Source organism: Vicugna pacos, chromosome 16 (genome assembly GCF_048564905.1).
Source record: "Vicugna pacos chromosome 16, VicPac4, whole genome shotgun sequence".
In the NCBI taxonomy this organism is placed as follows: Eukaryota; Metazoa; Chordata; class Mammalia; order Artiodactyla; family Camelidae; genus Vicugna; species Vicugna pacos.
In genome coordinates this window covers 48,672,679-48,689,534 of record NC_133002.1, presented here as the reverse complement: position 1 = coordinate 48,689,534, position 16,856 = coordinate 48,672,679, and the positions used below count along the sequence as shown (strand labels likewise).

Here is a 16,856-nt window from a genome sequence, read left to right as displayed (position 1 = left end):
AGTGCCTGCTTTCTATAAGGATTTTTTGCTGGGCTGTGAGGATAACATGGTATAGTTAGACTAAGGATGGGAAGTCAGATAAATGAATAGTTGTCTATCATAAATACAGGGCAGAAATAGACATGTACTCTAAAAAATACTGTAATAAGCTTCTAATGTTTAGAGAGAAGGGGAGGGGACATCTGGTTGGGATATCTGGAAATATTTTCAGGGAGTGCTTTAACGTGGAATATTATTTTGACTTTTAGATATTAAAGAGGCTCAAGTTAGATAGAGAATAAGTAAATAGAGTAAAAAGGGGGAAGGAGGGCCAGAGGACAGAAGTCAGCCAACAGAGTAAGTGGGAACAGAAGCCCGGAAAAAGAGGAAAGCACAGCATTATGGGAGAAGGGGTTGACACTCTTACTGTTAGCATCTGCTTTCTGTTCCTCTTACACGATTCTTTAGCTCTGCTGTACCCCCACCCCAAATAATAAAAAGTGTTCAGAAGAAGTATTTTAATCTGGAAATAACCGAAAAATTATGAGATATATATATATATATATATATGTAAATATATATAAGTTTCATACTGTTTGTGGGACTCAAGCACCAGTCCAGAAAATAAAAATAATCATGACAAACAGAACCTGAAACATTTTGCTAAGTTGTTAAATTTATGCTAATTCTTGGGAATGCTGTGTTCTGACATAATTTGGTACATAATGGCAGTTAAACTACACTTATTTGTTGCATTCTAGGTCATTAGTGCTTTGACCTTCTGGTTTTCTTCCTTTGGTCTTAATTTAATGAGAGATTTCCTCTTCCCTTTTTGGTTCTTTCCAAATCTTCATGGAACTTTCTGGAAACAGAAACCTTGGGGTGAGTGGGCAATGGGAAAGGTCTGTGAATTTGGTTAAGAAGTGAGGAAGGATTGTCCTTTAGGCAACCAATCTACTTACTGCATTTATGTCATGCATTTTACCATTGAGGATTTTGATTTAAATGTGAATGCTGATCTGCCAAATTTCTACTTTTTGTGGATCATTTCAGGCCTCAGCATTTTTAGGGGAAATGTTTTAGGAGAAGAGGGTAGAGGCTTAGTTCGCCTCCGTTTACAACTGAGAGAGATGATCGGGGTATGTGAACATGTATGTGTATATGTAAAATAAAGTGAATTTGAACTTGGTGGTGAATTTAAAATAACTCATTTCAGAAAAGAAAGCTTGCAAGGAAAGGTGTATCAGCCTATATAATGTTCATAGTGTTCAGAAGAAAGTAATTCTTTATAAAGAATGTGTAGATTAGGTTCTCATCTTGAAATTGGCATCTTTTATTTTAAGATTACTGTGGATTATTTTCTTCTGAAGTACAGTATCCTAATTGAGTAGTGAATAGGATTATGATCCAGAGAGAGCATGCAGCAATCAGATTTCTCAGTGATTAACAACTGTTGAGCCTAGTGCATCTCAACAGAATGTGTGATGAGTTATTTTCTTAACTATTGTAGGAACAGTTGATCCCTACTTGGTATGTGTGCATGTTTCTGTAGCTTCCCAAGCTAAAGTAAGAGATTCTCAATGATGAAATTTTATTAAATTGAAGTCGTTGTCTCAAGAAATTTCTTAAGTGTTGAGTAGAGCATAGTTTGCCATAGCCCTCTGGAGAATTGTTGAATCATTGTTTTTGGTAAATTTGTGCTTGACTTAAGCATCTTTGAGACATTTTAAGATAACAGTATAAAGTTTAGGAAAAAATCTTTCACCCTTAAGGTCTTTTAAGTCTAAATTTAGGTGTGCCTTTAATCTTCTAGAATGTCTAGGTCAACCCTCCGGAATTTTGGTTGTAGCTGTCATTACTCTGGATAAAATCTAGAGGCTTCTCTTGGGCTGGTGTTTGCCAGCCTCCCTTCCCCTTCCCCCTTTGATGTTTTTTTGAAGCAAATACAGGCTTATGTACAAGTGGAGAGAATAGTACACTCAACCCCCATGTGTGTCACCCAGCTGCAACAGGCATCACCACGTAGATACTCTGGTTTTATCTAGACTCCCCCGCCGTACTACCACCACCACACACACATACACTTCAGTTCTTCTGAAGTCAGTTTTATACGTCATATTATTCCATCTGTAAACATTTCAGAATCTGTCTCTAAAAGATAAAAGCTCTTTTGCTCCCTTCTCCTCCTCCTCTTCTGTTTAAAAGGTAGAGACTATGTAGATGGGACAAAGTAGAAATTAGGTCCAACTGATACTTTCAGAAGAAAGGAGGATTGGGTAGACCAGAACCATAAAGGTGATATCAACTAGAATTCATGTAATTATCAGAAGATGACATGTGTTTGTCCTGTCATGTGTTGTGTCCCCCCACCCCGCAGTAGGCCTCCATACAGATTTCTGCCACCCTCTCTACCCTTTGAATGTTAAAGTGCCTTGGGGTTTGATTTTCAGCTCCACCCTCCCTTCTTTATCTTTAGTCTGTATTGGTGATTTTTAGTTCTGTCCTTTGAGTATCATCTCCACACCAGTAATTCCAAATTTATATCCCCAGCCCAACTATATCTCTTTTCTGAAGTTCAGATTCATATACAATTGTCTGTCTTGTATAACCACTTAAAATTTAATATGTTTAAAATGGTGTTCTTGATTGACCTTGCGTGTGATCAACATCCTCAACTGGGGTGTGACCACACCCCAACTTCACCTTCCCACTTTGCCACCTATCACAGTACGTAATAAACTCGAGGAATCCACCTTTGTCTTAGTTTGGGCCACTATAACAAAGTACCGTAGACTGGGTGGCTTATAAACAACAGAAGTTTATTTCTACAAGACTTTCTGGTTCCGTCCAAATCATAGCTTAGATCTCCACAGCCACCATTCTCTCTCCTTGAACCACTGCAGTGATCTCCTAACTGGTTTTCTTGTATTTACTTTTTTTCCCTAAATTTTTCATATTGTAGCTGAAGTGGTTATTTAAAAATGTATCATGTACTTCCTTGCTTATAAAACCTTTCATGAGTATTGCTTTTAGAATAAAACCCAAGCTTCTTGCATCCTTTAAGCCCTTACCTGCCATTATTCCTGATTGTTTTTTCAGTGTCAGCCCTTATTTTTCTCTGCCTTGTGGTACTCTTGAGCCAGTCAAACTTTCCCTAACTCCAGATCTTTTGGATTTACTATTCCCTGTAACACCCTTTCCTCAGCTCTTAGCGTGGCTGTCTCTTCCTCAGGAGACAGCTTAAAATATGCCACTGGTGCCTTTCTTGACCACCTTTTCCAAGATGGCTTTCCTCAATTATTTTGTCCCATCACTCAGTTTCTATCATAGTACTAATCATAAGCTGTAATTATATTGTTTATGTGTTTATTGTTTTTGTCTCAACTGCTGCAGTATAAGCTCTATTATGGTACTTTACAGGTCAGTGCCTAACACAGAGTTGGCAGACAGTACATATTATATGAATGAAGATAATTGAGAAGGTAGAAATTAACAAATTTTGTTTTTCTGTTTTCTTTTGGTTCTTTTTTACCAATGATATTTGTGCAGGGTACAGAAGAAGTGATATTGTTCAACTTGGTTAAGTTAATTTGGGATTGAAAGTGACAATTGCCTGGTATGTTTACTTAGTTTTTAAAATTAAAAAAATTTCTGAAAATTATTTTAGAATAAAAACACCTTTTTATCATTGAACCTTTATAAATCTGTAACCACCTTAGTGGGCTGATGACACACTCTGTAAAAGTACAGGGCTCTTGGGAACAGGGAGAACAGGAAAATTGAAGAGCAGATAGTTTTCTTATATTTATGTGGCTGCAAAATTATCTATCCTATACCTCTTTCCCCATGCCCTGACTTTTGCTTCTCCCTATCTCATATCTGTTTTTGTAGTTTGTTATTGTTCTCTTTCTAGTTGGAGGGAAGACTAATTTACCACCTCTATTCTGAGAGTTGCTTGAAGTATTGGTAATTTCTGGTTATATTTCATAGTAAAAGTATTACAGGTAAAGTGGTGTGATAGTATGAAAAGTTCATTGTCCTTGAATGAAGTTTTTGGGGTGCTTTCAGTACTGCTTCCACACACCAGTCAGTAGTCATAGTTCCAGTAAACACTTGTGGATTACATACTTTGGTTTAAATGTTGCCTTTCCCACTTAATAACTGAGCAACCTTTGACAAATTACTCGACCCCTCTGAACCTTCAATTTTTCTTCTATTAAATTGGGAGCCTGGCTGGGCTGTTATGAACACTTGAGATAACAAATGTAAAGTGGCCAGCATAGTATCTGGCATATAATGGACCCTGAAAAATGATTGTGTGTGTGTGTGTGTGAAAGTCACTCACTCTCTTAAGGTTTTTGAAGATTTGACTAGAGCACTAGTTCTTCAACTTTAAGTGCTCGTCAGAATCACCTAGAAGGTTTTTAAAACACAGATTGATGGGCCCAAATTCGGAGTTTATGATTCGGTGGCTCTTAGGTGGAGCCCTAAAAGGTGGGTTACTGAAAAATTCCCAGGTTATGCTTATGCTGCTGGTGAAGGAGCTGCACCTTGAGAACAACTGAACTTGATAATCAGATAACCCTGCCAGCACTAGGATTTTACTGTTGTCTGTCTAACAGTAATGATGGAAATAGTCAGTATTTGAGACCATGTGCCAAGCATTGTGTAAAAGCACTTTATATGTACAGTATTGTTTGGTTCTCAGGGTGATTGGTAGATACTTTCTCTTTTGAAGGGTTAGGAAAATTGTTGAAGCTCACATGGTAAATTGCAATGTTGAGACTACCCTGTTCTGCTTACAAAGACACAAAGCACCTTTCTCTTGTCCAAATGAGTGACTTCCAACCTTGGTTTCTTATATTTTTAGGACTCCCACATATAGTTTTACTTCTTAATTATTTGGCTTACCAAGAAATTTTTTTGTTGCTATGTCTATCTCCTCAAATTTATAAACTTGAGGATGTGGACCTTGTCTTTCGATTATTGTCTAGTGTTCAGAAGAATGCGGTTCACATTGCAATGGTTCAGATGATGATGTTGGATTGTTACTGTAATCATTTTAGAGATAAGCATTAGGCACTCAAGTTTAATGTGTAAGGTGTACCAGTTGTTAATTAAGTAATTTTTTTGAGAAAAATACTTAATCGGTTAGGTGAAGTTTAAATCTGAGATGAAAGGTCTTGTGTTCTGACTTCAGACTTCCAGAAACTAGATATGTAAGGGAAACTGTTTAGATCCTTTCAGCCTAAAACTATACCTTAAAATGCTTTTATATTTTATTTGTATTCCTGTCCACGTATCAGTTTGAACAATTAATTCATAGTAGAAGTGTCTAAATCAGTGTGAAAACCAGACTAAATTTCCCTTCTCTTTTATCCCCATCTCTTTTATCATTGATCATAGACACAGATTTTGCCATTTCTCTGATATTTAAAAATAAAACTGGTGGCAGTTTGAACATCTTTAATGAGGTGAAGATCAGTTTGTGCTATAAAACTAGAACAGAGAATTGTAGACTGTAACTGAAAAAGAGACTGTGGCAGGAGAATGGGAAGGTATGTCAGTTTACTAAGATTTTGCTTTACTCTTGTGCTCTGTAGAATTTTTTAAAGAAGTGTATTTATTTTGTAGCTGAGTACTGGGGATTTCACTGCCCTGGACTCCTGTAGTGGCACAGTGAATCCATGGACTGTTCAGTTAGCTGTTGATGAGGACAAATGGGAGGAACAAGCCGGGGTGACTTTCTGTTTTCTAGGTAAAGATTCTTCTGCTGGGTATGTATTTAGCTATGCAGCAATAACTGCTGTTTTATGGAGATTTAAGGCAGCATTACAGGGAGAAGACATCTTGAATTGACTCTCTAGTTTTGTTGCAGTGGTTATGTTATAATTAAAAAATGAAAGTCCTGGGAAAGAATGTAGGTGGGGTTAACCAGGATTTGTTTTGTTTTGTTTTGTTTCTGTTCTGTCCTTAACCTGAGCTGTTTTAAGTATGTATGAACCTTTTATTCTTCCACGCCAAGTCCTTTTCTCTGTCCTCCAAAATGCCCACTATGAGCCATGTGTTAATATGGAGGCTCAACTTTGTTGACTCAAAATGTTGAGTTTCTTAAAGAATTTTTTATTTAAAAATATCCCTCTACTTTAATCTTTATTGCTGTAGGTTGGTGGTAGAAACTTTTGCTACTAAATGAAATCATCTGGGAAGCATGTGAGGGAATATTCCAGGCTCTACCCCCAGTTAAATTTTGATTTAATTGATCTAGGGTGGGTCTCCGGCATTCATCTTTTTAAAACCTCCCCAGATAATTCTAATGTATGGCTAGCCTTAAGGAATATTGCCCTACGCTCTGTTTTTAGAGACTCCAGTAAATTTCTTGGAGGAAAATACTGTCATCATGTGTCTCCTCACACCCCACCCTGATTCTCCTTAGCTTCTACAGAGGGAAGTTAAGAATGTCAAATGTGAATCTTATTTTAAAACACAGATATTTAATCCTGTAATTTTGTAAATATGTAGAGTAGGCTTTGAGTCTCCCCTTTAACAGACTTTGCTTGCTAAACTTACTTTGTCTCTGTTTTAAAAACATTCACATTTGGATTTACGACCTATTTACCAGATTCCTGGTATCACAGGACTCCAAGGACCTCTAGTTCTACTTGGTGAAGCAAGCCTGTCAATTTAAGTAATCCTGTCAGATGGTGTAGCCAGTCTTGTAGTTCACAAACAAGCGCGGTTGCTCCAATATTGTGATTTATTCTCTTAAATGAGCCATATGTATATATTCCATTTTCAAACAGGTGGTAGTTTGAGGTGAGCGTGCAAGTTCAATGAAACATGAATCTCTGGTTTCTTGTATTTGAGTACCTTTCATCCCCTATGATGCTTAATTTCCATGTCTAACACCCTTCCAGTGTTTGGCAGCCAAACTAAATGCTTGTGTTTTTATTCTTTTGAAAAATGTAATAGGCTACTCATTAATTAATTCAACGAGAATGTCTCTGAGGGCCTGAATAAGTCATATGTGGCCCCTGCTTTTGTAGCAGTCAGATATGCTCTCATGGGGAGACAGAGATACCAGATTTTTCTCTTTCATCCACATTTTATTCCATAGGCAAATCTTGCTGGCTTCACTTACAGATTACATTCTGAATATAAATACCTACTCCCCATTTCAAATGCTGTCACCATAGTCCAAGCTGTTATCATCTTCTGCCTGGACAGCTTTAGCAGCCTAGTAGTTTGTCTCCTTGCTTGTTATTGACACCTATCATGTGTTCACACAACAGCCAGAGTGAGCTTAAAAATGTACATGATAGCACCTTGTGCTCCTGCTCACGTTTGTCCATGTGTCACTTAGACTAAAAGTCAAACTCCTTGTCATGGGCTACAAGGATCCAAATTCTGTCAGCTTTTGTATATGTCTTTGGTGTCTTTTTACAGCATTTCCCTTGGCTCACTGTGCTCCATCCATACTGGTCTCTTCTTACTCTTAACTCTGGGCAAAGTGCATTCCTGCCTGTACATTTTACTACTCTCTCTGCCTGGAAAGCTTTTTGTAGATTTTCTGTCAGCTCAGTTTGGTTCTTCATCCTGTTCAGGTCTCTGCCACACTTTAAAGAGAGATTCTTGACCACCAGCTTTAAAAAGACAAGTTCACATCACAAATGACATTTTAATATACACTTCCTCAAACACACTTTTGCTTACTAGGTTATTGTCTTTCTCTACCTCTGGAATGTGAATTTCCTCCTGTTAGGGACTTTGTCTTGTTCACCATTATAAAAAATCATCTTGGAACATAATAGGCATTCAAAAAAAAAAAAGCTTGAACCAACTGATTAAAATTATAATTATGATGAGTATACCGAAGGTCAAGTAGAGAGATCTGCGAGAGGGTCTGCCAGGGAATTCTCCTTTAGTCTCTGCCAGTGTGACCAGAGCATAAAAGAGCAAGGAGAGGTTTTTGAGAGTGGTTCTTAGAGATGCTGATAATATGAGCAGGAGCCAGATCAAGCTGGAACTTGAAGTTGCTGTTAAGAATTAGAGAAGAGCTCCCTTCACCCCCATCTTTGGTATAGGTATTGTGGTGTTTTAAATTCGTAGTTAGATGAGGTGTGAAGTGTGAAGCTAGCTCTCAGCTCTTTCATCAGGTACTTTTCTGGCTTAGGAAATGCCTTATAATGGAGAATTTACAGAGGTGCTGGTCATTAGCATTGTACTTTTTCTTACTTTGTATTTGATAACTATTTTGCAGGTGAAGAGCGTTGATTTTACAGCTCATTTTGTTACTTTCTTTTTTTCCCACAGTTTGAGTCATACATGAAATTTAGTATCCTCGTTACTGGGGAAGGAAGATTCTGAAGAGATCACAGAATTGAATTCCTTTTTAGAAAATCTGGTTACTCTGAGCTGTGATTAGCCTTCTTATCCTTAATGTAACTCGAACTCTTATGAGGAAAGTGGTAGTGTTCTGTAAAAGACTTTTTGTATATGTGTACCTATTGTGGCCCTTCATTCTTTTCTTTTTCTTTTTCTTTTTTTAACCTTCAAAACTCAGAATTTTATAACTGGCATAAACATTTCCATTGCCTGAAAAACAACAAAATACCTAGAAATAAACTTAACCAGGAAAGTTACCTCTGCTCTAAAAACTATAAAACATTGAGGAAGGAAATTGAAGATGATACAAAGAAATGGAAAGATATCTTGTGCTCTTAGATTTGTAAAAGACATTTTAAAAAAATGTGATTGTTACTGGCTTCCATTATCCCATTCTGTCACTTGGCCTCTGATTAGACCCTGGCTGTGAGTTTGATGAGAGCCAGTTATAAATTACCTCTTGTATTTCCTGTAGATTCTCTCTCTCCTTGTACATTAGCATAATAATCTAGTTGGAGGTATTATTGCTTAGAGGTTGGGTAATGACCATGACCAGTTTTATTTGTTTGTTTATTGGTGGGGGGGAGGTAATTGGATACACTTATTTATTTATTTAATGGAAGTAACTGGGGATTGAACCCAGGACTTCGTGCATGCTAAGCATGTGCTCTACCACTGAGTTATACCCCCTGACTGTGAACAAGTTTTGAAGGATAGATTCCATATTGATGGGCAGTTTTTTGTGAGTAGTACAGCCAGAAACATTTTCACATTACTTTTTTCCCATTTATCAAAGAGATAAATATCCAGACCATTTATGTATTTATTTTTAAGGTGTTCATATGTCTTAGAGGAAGGGACTATGGAAAACTGAGTCCTAAAATTCATTTAATTTGAAGCTGGGCTCCCCCCCAAATTAAGTTCTTATTAGGTTAATATTTTCAGACTTTAAACCCCTTTTCCGTTAATTTACTTTGCTAAAATATTGTTAGTACGCTTTGATATTGTCCAGAATCCAATATGCTTTATGTATCTGTCATAAAGATTTCACTTCTAAGAGAAGTAGTGTGGTCTTTTGGAAAGAATGTATTTTTGAAAAACAGCTTTATTGAGGTATATTTTAGAATACAGACTTTAGAGTGAGGCCTTAGTTTGAATTCCTACGGGCACTGATTTAGCTGTGTGACTTTGTCCAGATTGCTCAGTCTCTAGTAGTTCTGGAACACAGTATTTACTTTAAATTGTAATTAAGATTAGAAAACGATATTTATCAAGTACCAGGCCCTTCAGGTTTCAATAAGTGGTATAGCACGTTTTGATATTACTAATACTAGCATGTAGTATACACAATATGTTAATCATAGAGGAAGAGGAAGAGGGGTGGTAATATGGAAATTTTGTACTTTTCACTCAGTTTTTGTGTAAAGCTAAAACTATTCTAAAAAAAGTCTTAATTTTTAAAAAGCACTCATGCTGATACATGCTATCATGTTTTCTGGTCTTTGGCTCATTACTGGTCTTCTTTCTTCTTTTGCAGTAGCATGTCAGATTGCCTTTCCCTTCTGATTCAGATCTGTTTCTAACATAATTTCATACCAATTAGATGCCCAGGGTAGACTTCTGTTCCATTCTGTTTAGTTGCTCAGTTGCTTCTGAATTCTCTCCTTATGCAAAGTAAATATTGTTTCTCTTCATAGAATAATTGCCATAATTTTTGTCTTGGGCATCACCAGTATATTACAGTGATTTTTAGTAGTAAATGACATATACAAAAAAAATAGCAGAATCATATGTGGCAGTGGGCTTAAAAGTATGATTTCACTGATCTTTTTTGTTCTTCTGTGCAGTTGGTTATCTGCTTCTTTCCTTTGCTGTGCAGGGTCATTTACACGTTCCTAGGATTCCTCTTCTGGACCAGCCTCAACATCCCTTCAAGGGATTACAGTTTGCAGGTTCTTGACTTTTCATCTTTATGCCTTTGTGGAGACTGAGTTTAGGGTGAAGTGAATATTGTTTTGTTTTGTGTGCTGTATCTTAAGGGCAAGGACAGGAGTGTTTTTATTTTGTATATCACAAAAAGTGATGCAATTTCATTAATGTTGTTATTGTGAAATGTCTGTGCTTTTATAATTGAGAAATAGCACTATAAGAATTTAAAAGTTTTTTATATCAAATGTGTTGCTTTTATTTTCAGTTTTAGGGAAAATCAGTGTATTTGGGGTAGAAACAATGGCAATATTGAGAATATTTAGCTTATCTCTAGTTGAAAATTGAATTTTATGATGAGATATTTAACTTATATTGAGAATTTATGAGTGTGTATGTTATGGAGGCAGGAAAAATGTTACTAGTGTTTTACTAGATCATTTGGGGGTTTTTCCCTAATAGTTCAAAACAGAGCTGTATTTATAAAATATTGTAAAATAATTTTTATTAAAACAAAAACATAGGGAGCAAAACAATAAATTACTGATAATTCCATTGTGTATTTGACACTAACACATCAGATGACAGAATAAGGAAGGGAGGAGAGTATTACTGTTCTTATACCTATAGTGCTTGCACTGTATGCTAGGGGCATTAAACACATGATCTTACTAAATTACTGTAACCAGTCTTTGAAGTTAGGTAGTTTCTTAGAGAAACTGAGGTTCAGAGTAGGGGGTAGAGATCTGGGGGTGGGGGACAACAGACTTGCCCTAGGTTACAGGTAACTTTTGGAGCAAATACTTGAATCTAGTAGTCTAGTTTCACCTTTGCTCTTTCTTCCTAAAGTGCTATCTCTCTCACATTTTATCTGTTTAAGCTACATACCTGTTAGATTACCTTTAAAGATAGCTGCTTGTGTCTGACTAGATTGGACTTCTAAATTATGGTGGTAGACTATTACATTGTGTGAAACTGCATGTCTTAAATAAATATACTTCAGAAAATTGTATCACTTTCATTCAGGCTAAAAGACAGATAATTCCCCTGTAACAAACAGCTTGCAGTTCTTCATTTCAAACACGATTTCTACTGCGTCTTTAAAACTTTGTTCTGTTTGAAGAGGTGAAGCCTACCCCTGACCTTGGCGTGAAACTTGCCTTGGTGTTCAGATTTTGTTACAGTGGGATGCCTCGACAGTTTAAGTTTTTAAAAAATTTGTTTCTCCCCTGCTTTACTGAAATATAATTGACATGTAACATTATGTAAGTTTAAGTTATACTTCCTGATTCTTCTTAAACTGTTTATGGCTTCATGAAAGAGGGGTTTGATATTTGAATGTTCTGGCTTCAAAGCTTGTAGTAGCTTTACACTTAGAAATGATACTTTTTTTTGTTTCTCCATGAGGTTTTTCCACTTTAATCCTTCTCCCTCAGAAGTAAGGAAAGTTCTACATATATGTGTTGGCCTGTTCTAAGTAGAGTTCTTCCTTGTATGTGAAAACATTAAGAAAAATGAGTCCAAGAGGAAGGTAAAGACCTTGAATTGAATTCCCTGTTAACTCAGGCTGCCTTTGACACAAAGGCAATGAGGATGAAGGCACTATAGTGCAGTGATTAAAATTGAGGGCTGTGGAGCCAGGGTTGCCTGGGTACATTTTTCTTTATCTTCTCTGGACAAATGATGTAACCCCTTGATGCCTCAGATTCTCCACCTGCAGTGCAATATGGGGATAGTAGGTGCTGTCTCTTAGGGTTGGTATAAATGATTAAATGATGAAATTCATGTTAAGTGTGTAGCAATGCCCAGAACAAAGGAAGCATTCAGCAAATGTTAGCTGCTGTAGTTTCCAGCTGAAGAAAGAATCCAAATTCAGTAGAAAATATTAGAGCTGGTAATACACACTTGTTGGTCATGAAATAGTGGAGCTGTAAGGTATCCTTTACAATAATTTTTATTTGCAACCCTTGTTATGTTATATATAAAATGTAGAAGAGGTGATAAAAACTTTGAAAATAGATAAAACCCATGAGGAAGAATATGGAATGAAAAAATAAGAATAAGAATTTAATCTAGGATTATTCCTAAATTCAGTGTAGGGTAGTGGTTTTTATCTCTGATAATTAGGGGAGGTCAGTGCTGTGACATCTGCAGTGACTATTGGTAGTTGATCCATCATCTGTTCTTAGCACTCCCACCCCCCCTCCAACCCTCCCTTAGTGGACTCAGTTTTATTCAAGTATCCTACAGCCGTGTAATTCTTGGAATGCTGGGTCCAGCAGTATTGGCATCACCTAAGAAGTTGTTAGAAATGGAAATGCTGGGGGCAGGGCCCAATAATATGGGTTTAGACAGCACTGCAGGCTTCTAGCATAGGGTTTCCAACCCAGATAACTTCAGGAGATCAGGCATATATAATATAAATGAATGAAACTTTCAGAATGGGAGATGAATTTGACTATGGATCAAATTCCTTCAACTGAAGGAATCAACTGCTGTTTAGCTAATAGTCATTAAGAGATGTGTAGACCCAGCGTTGGTAGATCTTGTCTTTGTATACAAGAGATTTTAAAGTGCTTGCAACAAATTGAAAAAAGTTAAATTTGGGGTTGAGGGGGTGGGTATAGCTCAGCAGTAGAGTGCGTGCTTAGCATGCACAAGGTCCTGGCTTCAATCCCCAGCACTTCCATTTAAAAAAAAAGAAAAAAATTAGGTTACAAGCAAATACAATCAACTTCAGGAATATGACCTTAGTTTGTGATTTCTTATGTAGGAACTTAAAAAACGTTGTGAGTAAAACTTGCTTCATATCACAGGTTATTATCTTAGGTTAAATTTCTTGATGGGAAATTTTTTTTGGTCACAAGATAAGGGCAGTTTAAGGTTTCTGATAAATATTATATTGTTCTCCAGAATGAAACTGCTGGTTCATCAGCATTGTTTCCCTGAAACTTAGCAGATACTAGATAGTTTTTTTTTAAGACTTTTAAAATCTGATTGGCAAAAAGTCATCCTTAAAATTTTTTATTGTTTTGATTTACTAATGTAGTTTAACCTTTGCTTTGTATTTATTGGCCATGTATACTTTTATATAAATAAATTTTCTATAATCATTTGCTTATGTGTCCTTTTTAATTGATTTGTTAAGTGCAAGTTGTTTTCTCTAGCTATTTGCCTTTTAATTTGTATGTCTCTGAATTATAGAAGTTTGAAATTTGTGTAGTCAGATTCCCTCAATAAATTCCGCTGGGATTTTAATTGGAATTAGAGCGAATCTATAAACTAACAACCCTCAGTAGAGGTTTTTGAGTTACTTCCCAACCATGCATGTGCTACTGTGAACCACTGTGGGTAGTTTTCCTAACCTCTATCTACTACCACCACCAGTATTCATTCATTTGAATGCTTACTGCATATGAAGAGACGTTGAATTTATGGGGATACATCTGTGATAAAACGAATAAGAATTCCTGCCCTCTTAGAACTAACATTGCTGGAGGAACACAGGCAATAAACAGATACATATAGAATATATCAAGTGATAAGTGCTGTGGAAACAAAGTGGGTTCAGGGGAGGATAGTGGCAGTAGCAGCAGCAGCTTGACTATTTTGTGTTGGTCAAAGTGGATTTCTTTGATAAGGTGACCCCCAAGGAAATAAGAAAACATTGCCCAAAGATATCTGGGAGAAGAAAGTGTTCCAAGACAAATCAGTTTAAGTCAGAATGGAAGGAGATGAGAAATAGCCAGGAACCTTGTAGGAACTTTGGCTTTTACTCTAGGTTAGACAGTAAGGTTCTGAGCAGAAGAGTAGAGGAGTGGCGGGTAAGTCTGGAGGCAGGACGACCACTCAGGAGGGTGATTCTGTTTCCAGGTGAGAGATGATGGTTGCTTGGTTGAAGTGGTCTGAGATTAGATTTGTTTTTGAAGGTAGAGCCAGAAGAGTTTCTCGTGGATTAAATATAGTTGTGAGAGAAAGAGAGAAGTTGAGGATAACATGTTTTCGGCTTGAGAAACTGGAAGAAGAATATTTTGTTGTTGTGTTTTGTTTGTTTTTTATAGAGGATGAGAGGTCTATCAAAAACAGATTTTTGGAAAGATGTGAGAATTTAGTTTTGGGACAGTTATTTTGTATCTAGCCAGTTTTGTAGCCTTTAATGTGAACTCTACTTCTGAGAGTTTTCCTGTTTTTTTTCTCTAAGGGATTTTAAGGTAGACAGTTATATTGCCTCGGAGGAAAGGCCTTTGCAGAGATCTTGGTGTTTGCAGGTAAACAGCTTGTTGGACTGATTCCTCTCGGTGTCTACCTTGTTGCCTTTAAATTCCCACTTTCAGCTTTGTAAGTGTTACTGACTGATGCAGCCTCTGGCCAACTAGCTGATGCTTGATGGTGTTCAGTATCTTCTCAACTGAGGAGGAATCTTCTGTACCATTATGTCACTGCCTTTTTGAGTAGTGTTGCTTCTTGGATAACCTGATGCAGTCTGTAGTTCTTTCCTTGCTAGACAGTGAATACATTTTCCATCATTTCATCAGCTTCATTCAGCCTCTTCACATTGCCAACTATATATCCTTGGAAGTTAAATACAGTTTTTTGTCTACTTTCATCTAGCTTTCATTTCATTATTTGAAATCTAACAAAAGAAAAAAATGAGCTCCATTTTTTTAAAGTTTGCTGAAGGGGTTGGCAATAGATAACCTTCACTGTCTTTGGTTATTAAAAAATTTGTATATGATATAGTGGTTGAAAATGGAAATCTATCTTTCCTCATATGTCCCTACTTTTTTTTTTTTCAACCTTAGTTTCTTTTAAATTTTGGTTTTAGGAAGTTCTCTGGATATTTGGAGATTAACCACTGTTCCTAGTTTCTAGCTCCGTGAAACTTCAACATTCTGATTTTCATGAGTATTTGAAGTCAAGTTGGTGTTGTGCAAATTGGATTTCAGTAACTATCTACTACCTGAGACTGGAAAAAGGATTTTTCTTAACCTAACAGTAATGTGGATACTCTTGTTCCCCACCTCCACCCTATCATACATAGCATGTCCTTCCATTTTATGTCCTCCTATATGTTGTGTGTGTATTTCTTTTTAATTGGACTTCTGGGTTCATGACACTATCCTTATTGGTCTATACTTGGCTTTAGTTTTAAAATAATGTACTTCTGTGATACTACTGCTCATCTCAACAACTAACATTACCAAGAACTTATCCATAAGATCCATATTCATTCTCTGTCCTAAATTACCGTTTTCTTTTTTCTTTTTTAGTTGTATCATATGCCTGTTTGCCTAAAAAATTATAGAGAAGCCAACAGACAGAATCTTGGTTGGCGGGGCAGAAATGCTAAGGCGATCGTAGAACACACGCACATAGCCTTTAAAGCTTCCCCAGGGATCTCTAGGTTGCTTTTGTTTATCTTTAAACTTTACAAAAGAGTGTGTATTATAAGTTGTCTTACGGGAGCTGGTTTTTCAACATTATGTTACTAAAATTCACCTTTGTGTGTGTGTGTGTGTTTTTAATGTAACTGTAGTTCACTCATTTTTGCTGCTCCATTGAACAAAGATACTGTAATTTATCCATTCTACTCCTGTCATGCATTTGGGTTTTCCCTCAGGTTGTTTTATTTTATAAATAATGTTCAGTGCTGTTACTCTGAACATTCTTGAACATGCTTCCTGGTATATGTGTGCTAAGGGTGGCAGGAGGGTGGGGGTGGGTATATCCGTGAATTAGAATTGCTAGGTGGTAAACTATGTGAATGTTCAACTTTATTGGATAATGATTGTTTCTTTGATAATTGTTTCCTAACAAGCCACCTCAAACCGAATGGCATGAGAGAGTTTATTTTATTATCACAGATTCTGTGGGTCAGAATTCAGGATACAGTTGGAATGGCTTGTCTCTGCTTCAGTCCAGGGCTTCAGCTTGGGAAGATTCAAAGAAGGCTGGAGGCCAAAACACCTGGGACTAGAGGATTACTTCCAAGGCTTCTTCATTCACATTAGTGGCACCTTGTTAGTGTTGCCTAGATGGCTTCGCTGGGGAAGCCTTGGCTAAATACCCCCACACTTGGCTTCTTCAATGTGACCACCTCAGGGTTGTCAAACCTCTAAGTGTAGTATCTCTGTCTAGCAAACAAGGATGGAAGGAAGCTGCCTGTTCATTTTAAAACCTGGCCCGGAAAGTTACCTAGCATCACTTCCGCAGTATTCTATTGCATGAATAGATTCAAGAGGAAAAGACAGAGAACCCCACCTTTTAATGGGAGGGGTGGGTGTCAGGTAATTTTCAGCCATATTTTAAAACCACCATAATACAAGTTTTTAAGAAGTTGGATGCACCAGTTTATAGTTTTTAAAAATGTAATTTTAAACATTATTACAGCATTACTGTTGATTTATTGAGATAATTTTGCCATTAAAAATTTCAGCCACTCTTCTAGAAGCTATAGGCCTGTGGATTTTTGTTCTGTATATAAAAATAATTTCTTGATACCAAGCTATGAAAGAGAAAAATGATGGGACTTCTACTTGCTGTTAGAAAAGTTTTTGAGCTCTGTT

At 36.8% G+C, this 16,856-nt stretch overlaps 1 protein-coding gene across 3 annotated transcripts in view; it reads left to right on the top strand.

Moving 5' to 3' along the window:
* The window catches only part of KANSL1 (KAT8 regulatory NSL complex subunit 1), a 163,511-nt gene that overhangs the window by 71,464 nt on the left and 75,191 nt on the right, over window positions 1–16,856 (top strand). The gene's annotated exons all lie outside the window — the stretch shown is intronic.